The 9,173-nt window shown below is 45.6% G+C and overlaps 1 long non-coding RNA gene across 1 annotated transcript; it reads left to right on the plus strand.

Annotated features, from left to right (window-relative positions):
* The first annotated feature begins 2,116 nt into the window (after window positions 1-2,116).
* On the plus strand, window positions 2,117-8,776 carry LOC116462226 (uncharacterized). Its single transcript, XR_004246310.1, has 3 exons — window positions 2,117-2,273; window positions 4,670-4,756; window positions 8,256-8,776. It is a non-coding gene; the product is annotated as an uncharacterized LOC116462226 (long non-coding RNA).
* The last annotated feature ends 397 nt before the right edge of the window (window positions 8,777-9,173 follow it).

The raw sequence follows: 9,173 nt of genomic DNA on the forward strand, positions 1-9,173 counted from the left end.
AGAGGTTTCATACGAACAAACACAATTTACATTTCATATAATCAAAAAGCTCAATAATTCAGGCGCAACTGGATTCCAGAGCTCAAGTAATAAAATCACAACTCTGTTTCCATTCATCTCTTGTTCCAGTTTTTGCTGCAGGCCATTCTCCAATTCTCTCTTTCTGCTGTTAAGAAGACTGCAGCAGGCCAGGTGCGGTGGGCGCGGTGGCTCACGCCTGTGATCCCAGCATTTTGGGAGGCCAAGGCGGGCAGATCACAAGGTCAGGAGATCAAGACCATCCTGGCTAACACCGTGAAATCCCGTCTCTATAGGATTTAATTGGTTCCAGAGTTTCAAAAAATTTTAAGTGTCTCAATTAATTTTACAAAATGAAGCCAACTCCAATAACCAAATACCGAGGGTTGGGGTCGGGGAGAGAGAGAGAGAAAGAGAAGAACATGAGCAATAGTCACATTATTTAGGGATAGTGTACTATGTTGAATAGTGTCCCCACAAAATGCATGTCCACCCAGAACCTCAGAACATGACCTTATTTGGAAATACTGTCTTTGCAGACGTAATTATTAAGATGAGATTATACTAAGTTAGGGTGGGTCCTCAATCCAATGACTGGTAGGTATCCTTGTAAGAAAAGGAGGCTGGGCACAGTGGCCCACGCCTGTAATCCCAGCACTTTGGGAGGCTGAGGTGGGAGGATCACGAGGTCAGGAGTTCAAGACCAGCCTGGCCAATATGGTGAAACCCTGTCTCTCCTAAAAAATATAAAAATTAGGCCGGGTGCGGTGGCTCACACCTGTAATCCCAGCAGTTTGGGAGGCCGAGGCGGGCAGATCACGAGGTCAGGAGATCAAGACCATCCTGGCTAAAATGGTGAAACCCCATCTCTACTAAAAATACAAAAAATTAGCTGGGTGTGATCGCGGGCGCCTGTAGTCCCAGCTACTTGGGACGCTGAGACAGGAGAATGGTGTGAACCTGGGAGGCGGAGCTTGCAGTAGTGAGCCGAGATCGCACCACTGCACTCCAGCCTGGGTGACTCAGCGAGACTCCATCTCACAAAAAAAAAAACAAAAAAAAAACCAAAAAAAAACCAAAAAAAAAAACAAAGAAGAATGCAGCAGCTTTGGCCCAATATCAAGCTAGGTTCTTTTTGAAAGGAATATGATTACATCTCAGAAATGCTTGTAAAAGTCTTCTTGCAACTCATTGGCCTAAACTAAATGACATACTCAGAGTTAAACCAATTGCTTATGATCAAGGGAATGTAATGATCTAATTGGCCAATTCTGAATCACATGTTCACATCTAGAGCCAATCAATACCATCCCCACCACCACATGGCCTGGGAATAGGTCACGGTCTTTTGTTTTTTCTTTTTTTTGAGGCAGAGTTTCGCCCTTGTTGCCTTGGCTGGAGTGCAGTGGCGCGATCTCGGCTCACTGCAACCTCCGCCTCCTGGGTTCAAGCGATTCTCCTGCCTCAGCCTCCCGAGTACCTGGGATTACATGCATGTGCTGCCACACCAGGCTAATTTTTGTATTTTTAGTAGAGACGGGGTTTCTCCATGTTGGTCAGGCTGGTCTCGAACTCCAGACCTCAGGTGATCCAACTGCTTCGGCCTCCCAAAGTGCTGGGATTACAGGCGTGAGCCACCGTGCCCAGCCTAGGTCAGGGTCCTTTAAGGGAGGTATGAAAGGACCACAAATATGGTTATCTACTATGCCTTGGAGAATTGATTGGGACCCACCTAAAAAAAATCATGTTTAAAACCACTGCAAAAGTTGCAAGTTCCATGTCATTTTTTTTTTTTTCTGACTGGGAGGGGCCTTATTCCAGGGTCTTCTAGGAGTTATCGGTCAGATGGTGACTTGATTGCTGCTCTCTAAATAGAGCTTTCACATCCGAGATGACTCTTCTAACTTTCTGCAGAGCTCCCACATCTGTTCCTTCATTTGATCTAAATTTAACAGCATTCCTATGAGTCAGAGAAGTGAAGTAACTTGCTTACAGTCACACAGCCAAGCCAAACTTCCTGCCTCCCAGCTTACAAACAGAGCAGCGGGTCCACCCATCTTGATCCTGGGGTACTGACAAGAAATATTTTGGAGAAGTTAGATAGGGCAGAGGCAGAAGTAGACGCAATTTAACATGAAGGATTGTGAAGGCAAAAGATGAACCAGCCAGCCTAGTCTCTGGATGCATAAGCTCCAAGTGTGGAGGAGACCCGGAGAGAAAAGCAGACTGTTCTCTGTGTTTACCTGTAAGCACAGGTAAGTACAGGACCTTCTGGGAGAGCCCACTGATTTTGGTGGCAACAGCCTTCCAGTGAAGACGGGAGGGAGTGAGCCTGCATCTTTAAGGATCACACAATCTCATTTTAATTATTAACTTGCTGCATTATTAACCGATCAGCTGTGTGCGGCAGAAAACCAAGGGTCAGAACTCCAGGGCAACGATCCATTCCTGGTGCCACCTCCAGCCCAGTAGTTTCGAACTCTTCTCGGGGCCCTTTCAGAACTTGATGAATGATAGCAAGACTTCCTTCCAGAAAAGTGCAAAATTTGTCTGCAATTTCAGGATTCGGCTAGGAATGCGGCTGCAGGTATTTCCTACCGGTGTGCTGAGGGGCTTTCCACATCCGGCCTCATGTAGTCCCAGGTCCCCTATATTTCTTGGTCTCTTTCTGAGTAGTGATAACTCCTAAATGTGGATGTAGGGAGAGGAGGAAGAGGAAGAGATGAGGAGGTAGGACTTAACAGCACAGGCCTGAATTATTTGGGGAATAGAGGAAAATAAAGTTCTCTTTGCTGAATTGCCCTTCACAAGGCACTGGTCAAACAGATCTCTAAGCGCACAGTCCCATGGACGAATGTGCATGCCTGTGTGCATTTGTTTCCAAACTTCAGCCATGCAGAGACACCTCCAAGCCTTTTGTTTCATTTCACTTGCATTGTGACTGTTTTCCTTTAAAGCAATACACTTACACTTAAATTTCTTTCCAAGGGAAACTTTATATTACTACCAGACATGTAGAGCCGCAAATGTTATTTGAAAGGGATTAAACACTCAGAAAACCAAACAATAGTATGAAATCCTAGCTAGCCTCGACAACTGTCCTTCACTCTGAGCCCCAAGATGTACTTTCTATTTAAACAAAAAAAGAGGCAGGGTGTGGGGAGTGTGGAGGTGTTGGGGGATGAGAATAGCAGGGAAAAGAGATGTTAGACACCGAACTGAGACTTTTTTATTTTTTATTTTATTTTTTTTGAGATGGAGTCTTGCCCTGTCGCCCAGGCTGCAGTGCAGTGGCACGATCTCAGCTCACTGCAACCTCCGCCTTCTGGGTTCAAGCAATTCTCCCTGCCTCAGCCTCCTGAGTAGCTGGGATTACAGGCGCCCACCACCATCCCTTTTCCTTTTTTTTTTTTTTTTTTTGCATTTTTAGTAGAGATGGGGTTTCACGGTGTTGGCCAGGCTGGTCTCGAACTCCCGACCTCAGGTGATCCACCTGCCTTGGCCTCCCAAAGTGGTGAGATTACAGGCGTGAGCCACTGCGCCTGGCTATTTTTTTTTTTTTTCTTTTTGAGACAAGAGTCTCACCATGTTGCCCATGTTGGAGCGCAGTGGTGCGATCACGGCTCACTGTAGCCTCTGCCTCCCGGGTTCAAGCAATTCTCCTGCCTCAGCCTGCCAAATAGCTGGGACTGTAGGCGTGTGCCACCATGCCCGGCTAATTATTATTATTTTTAATTTGTAGAGACAAGGTCTCACTATGTTGCCTGGGTGGGTTTCAAACTCCTGGCCTCAAGTGATCCTCCCATCCCAGCCTTCCCAAAGTGCTGGGATTACAGGCGTGAGCCACCTTGCCCGGCACTGAGACTCTTGATATTATCAGGACTGAAATGATTGCTTTCTCACCAAAGGCTTCACTCTTACTTCATTCTCCACGCAATTGGGAAACACCGTGATTTATTTAACAAATATTTATTCAGTTGCCTGATAAGTGTTCTTGGCCCTAGGGGAGAGGAGGGGAGGGCATGGGGAATAGACATGGGTCCTGCCCTTCTGGAGGGAATATTTTCATGGTGGAGACAGACAAACAACTGAGCGAAAAATAAAATAATTTCAAATGGGGTTGACCACTATTTAAAAAACTAACAAGGGGTTACAATAGTGAGTTGTTGAGGTGTGGGAGGTGCGAGGGTGGACTTCACATGCTAGAGGCAAGATCAGGAGGTAATTTGGTCCTCCAGTGAGTGAGACCGGCGTTTCCAATAGAAAAGTCATGTTCGGGGTTGGATTCTTAAGCAGTGGGAAAGTGGTTAGCAGCTGTAACTTGATATCCCAGGCATAATCTGAAGGACACTACAGAGACCTGCTCTTTGCCCCTGATTCAATCAGAAAGCAAAGCAGATGTTGTATTAATAGTTTTCCAGTCCAATGGCCAAGAGAAAACAAAATATGTCATACATGTGGTTGTGTTTAAAGGCAAGATTACAACACATGTTCAACAAACGTTCGCTGTTGCTGCAGCAAGGAATTCCATCCGTAATCGCAGCTGAGTTAATCTAATTAACTGCAAATGAAGACGCCTGTTTTCAAGTGCAGCCAAAACCGTCAGGGTACACAGGATTTACAATGTTTTTCCCTCTTCTTTCCTTGCAAGGCCGCAACCTGCCATGCTGTTTTTAAATGCCCAAGGGCTGGTGACAAGAGGGTTTCCCTTTGCCATCTGGACCTGATTGTCTTAGAGGTAAAGATTCAATACCCTTAAGAAGTTAGATTCTAAAAAGTTATAAATTGGTGCCACTGCTTTTGATTGCAATTGATCAATTTCTGGATAGAGACTGCACAATCCATGAAGACACACAACACTCTCAGAAGTCACTGCTCCATGCTGTGCCCCTCATCTCTGCCTGGGAGCTCTGTATCTCTTCCTCCCACCTTGCTAACCAGCACGTCTGCCTTCACTCAGAGCGCTCAGGACATGGGTGTAAGCCACTCAAAAACAGTTCTTGAAATCTCAGGTTCGATACTGGCCTCCTAAATCCTAGCGATTCCCAGAGGAGTGAGAGGTGGGAGGTGACAAGGATGAAAGGCTGATTTTAGCTCTGCATTTGGGGCCTCTTGAATCATCTTTGTTCGATGGGAAACTGGGAAGACTGGGGGAGGATAATGTATTAAGCTCATTCCATTGAAAAGACCTCACTAAGATATCAGGAAAAAGTCAGATGATAATATGAGATTTACAAACCACAGGCGGTTTGCCTTCTTATACCCTACAGGCTGAAAGCTCCAGGGTCATGACATTTTAGGCTCCCTGAGGCAGAGGGGTTAGAGTATGGGCTTTGGACTCAGGCAGCCCTGAGTCCAAATCCCAGCTCTACCATTTACTGCATGTTAAACATTCATACATTGCTTAACCCGTTGAGCTTCAGTTTTCTCATCTGGGAAATGGGTATGACACCATCTGCTTCTCAGAGTTGTCCTGAGGATGGGAGACGATGCCTATGAAAATGTCAAGGTCAGCCGGGCGCGGTGGCTCACGCCTGTTATCCCAGCACTTTGGGAGGCCGAGGCGGGCAGATCACGAGGTCAGGAGATCGAGACCATCCTGGCTAACACGGTGAAACCCCATCTCTACTAAAAATACAAAAAAAATTAGCCAGGCATGGTGGCATGCGCCTGTAGTCCCAGCTACTCGGGAGGCTGAGGCAGGAGAATCGATTGAACCTGGGAGTCAGAGGTTGTAGTGAGCTGAGATTGCACCACTGCACTCCAGCCTGGGTGACAGAGCGAGACTCTGTCTCAAAAAAAAAAAAAAGAAAAAGAAAATGTCAAGGTCGTTGCCTGCCCTATAGTTTGCACCTGCGTTCAGTAAACAGTAAGTTCTCACTGCCACCCTCACCTTCTCCAGATTTTCACTTTTCCCTCCCACTTTCCTCTGGAGGCTGCCTGCACTCTAAGCCATCTCTATGATGTCATCTAACCCAGATCTTTCCAATTCTTCCTAAGACCAGACGTTTTTCAGGGGCAATGCTGGGTGACAGCCATTAGTCCAAGCTGTGGCCAAGGAAAGTGCTCTACCGCTGTCCGAGGGCAATTCCCAAGTGGGTTCCCTGTAACAATAACGAATGCCTGTGAGCATTCCTTGCAAGAATTATTATTATTATTTTTGAGATGGAGTCTCACTCTGTTGCTTAGGCTGGAGTCCAGTGGCATGATCTTGGCTCACTGCAACCTCCACTTTCTGGGTTCAAGCGATTCTTCTGCTTCAGCCTCCCCGGTAGTTGGGATTACAGGCGCCCACCACCACGCCCAGCTGATTTTTGTATTTTTAGTAGAGACGGGGTTTCACCATGTTGGCCAGGCTGACCTCAAGTGATCTGCCCACCTCAGCCTCCCAAAGCGCTGGGATTACAGGCATGAGCCACCACACCTGGCAATAATAATTTTATTTTAAAAGGAATTCTGTGGTCTTATTAATTTAGGAAATACTTAGGGATTCACAGTGCACATTAGCATATTAAGGGTTCTGAGAAATCCTGTAGCAAAGAAACCCATTTAGCTTTGTTTATGCTAACTTTCCCACTTGATCTGACCTGGCCACATCCTGTTATCCTTCTTTTTTTCTCAGAGTGCTTTCCTTTAACTCCTCTCAATTCATCCTCCCAAAACCCTCTCACCCACTTTCACAGATGTGGAAATGGGGTTCAGAGAGGTGAAGTGACTTGCCCATGATGGCTCAGCTGGGTAGCACCAGAACCAGCTGCTTTCTTCCTGAGTCCAAGGCTCTTTTCTTTACATCTGGAAGAAACAGCTGAATACATCCCTTTCTGGCTAAACAACCATAGAATCTATCAATCATTGCCAGGGCTCCTGGGATGACGTCGCCCAACAATTTCATTTTCTCAACAATGGGAAAACCAGAAAAGGGAAGTGATTTGTCCAAAAGTGACAGAAACAGGGGTGGCAGAGCCAGAACTGGCACCCGGCCTACTAACACCCAGGCCAGGCCATCTTCACCCTATGCCTGGGGCCCACCTGTCTGGCTCAGACCCCTCAGTCATCTTCATTACAGCTGTCTTCCTTCCAATACTAGAATACACTGTCCAATACATGTTTCTATGGTAACAGAAGTGTTCTATAGCTGTGCTATCCAGTTATGGTAACCACTAACTACATGTGGCTATTGAGATGTAGCTAGTGCAAATAGGAAGTAAATGTTTAATGCTATTTAATTTTACTTAATTTACACTTGAATGGCCACATATGGCTAATGCCTACCATATTGGACAAGGCAACTCTAGAGGTCAGAAATGAAGGCCAGGCACGGTGGCTCATGCCTATAATCCCAGCATTTTGGGAGGCTCAGGCAGGAGGATTACCTGAGCCCAGGAGTTCGAGACCAGCCTAGGCAACATAGGGAGACCTCATCTGTATAAAAATAGCCGGGCATGGTGGCACCCACCTGTCATCCCAGCACTGTGGGAGGCCGAGGTGGGAGGATCACTTGAACCCAGGAGTTCAAGACCAGCCTGGGCAATAAGGCAAGTCCTCATCTCTACAAAAAATTAAAAAATTATGGTAGCCTGAGCCTGTGGTCCCAGCTACTCGGGAAGCTGAGGCAGGGGGATTGCGTGAAGTTGAGGCTGCAGTGAGCCATGATCCTGCCACTGCACCCCAGCCTGGGTGACAGAGCAAGACCCTGTCTCAAAAAAGAAAATAAAGCATATCATAGTGAGTCTACTGAGATCCATTCAGTGTAATTATCATATGAATAGAAGATCCTTGTAAGAACTGTTGAGGCTAAACTGCCTGGACCTTGTTGGGGGCTAAATTCTCTTTCACCAGGGCACAACCTGAGATGTCTTTGCTCAAGCTATTTCTTCCTTCCGTGGCAGCATCCTACCCAGCTTCTAATCTAAGCTCAAACACACCCTCCTTCAGGAAGATCTGCTGTTCTACCTTCTCCCCACCAAGCAGAGTGAAGGGATTCTTCTTTGGAACTCCCACTCTCCTTTATTTATCTCCAGATGGATGAAAAAGGAAGAGGGTTTCTGTTTTGCTAAAAGCCCTCTGGTGAGCAAGTGGATGAAAGAGGAGAGAGTTTGCCTGGGGTGGGGGCGGAAGGGGGAGTCGTGGCAGCGGCAAATGCTACGTAGCTTGAGAGAGATAAAGAAGATGTAATTAGAGAAGAGGGGTGATATGTGATTTAACCTTCTCCTTTATCTGCCCTACAACATCTATAGTGAAAGTTGACATTACAAACCACAGTGACACGTGGATAAAACTCACGATGTTGGGGGAGAAGAGCAAATCATATGCTTCACAATGAAAACACTCAATATTCTAGGAATAGGAGGGAACTTCCTCAACCAGATAAAGGGCATCTATGAAAAACCCAGAGCTAACATCACACTTAATCGTGAAAGACTGAATGCTTTCCCTCTAAAATCAGAAACAACAAAAGGATGTCTACTACTGCCACTGCTATTCAACATTGTTCTGGAAAATTCTAGGCAGAACAAGTAGGCAAGAGAAAATAAGAGGTATCCAGATTGGAAAGGAAGAAATAGAACTGTCTCTATTTGACAGTTGTCATAATCTTGTACATAAAAGATTATGAAGAAGCTACCAAAAACTATTTGAATGACTAAACAAGTTTAGTATGGTTGCAGGATACAAGATCAATATGCAAAAACCAGCTGTAGTTCTTCTATATGTTGAAAACAAGAAAATTTAGAATGAAATTAAGAAAAATTCATTCACAAGAGCATAAAAAGGAATAAAAAATAAGGCCAGGCATGGTGGCTCATGCCAGTAATCCCAGCACTATGGGAGGCTGAGGAAGGAGGATCACTTGAGCCCAGGAGTTTGAGACCACCTGAGCAACACGGCAACACTCTATCTCTACCAAAAATTTAAAAAAATTAGCCAGGTGTAGTGGCCATGCCTGCAGTCCTAGTTACGCAGGAGGTTGAGGTTGGAGGATCACTTGAACTCAGGAGTTTGAGGCTGCAGTGAGCTATGATCTGGTCACCGTACTCCAGCCTGGGTGTCAGAGAGACCCTGTCTCTAAATGAAAATAAATAAATAAATAAATAAATAAATAAAAGAAAATTTTAAAAAAGAATGAAATACTTAGGAATACATTAACCAAAGAAGCA

This window comes from Hylobates moloch, unplaced genomic scaffold (assembly GCF_009828535.3).
Source record: "Hylobates moloch isolate HMO894 unplaced genomic scaffold, HMol_V3 SCAFFOLD_23, whole genome shotgun sequence".
NCBI lineage: Eukaryota > Metazoa > Chordata > Mammalia > Primates > Hylobatidae > Hylobates > Hylobates moloch.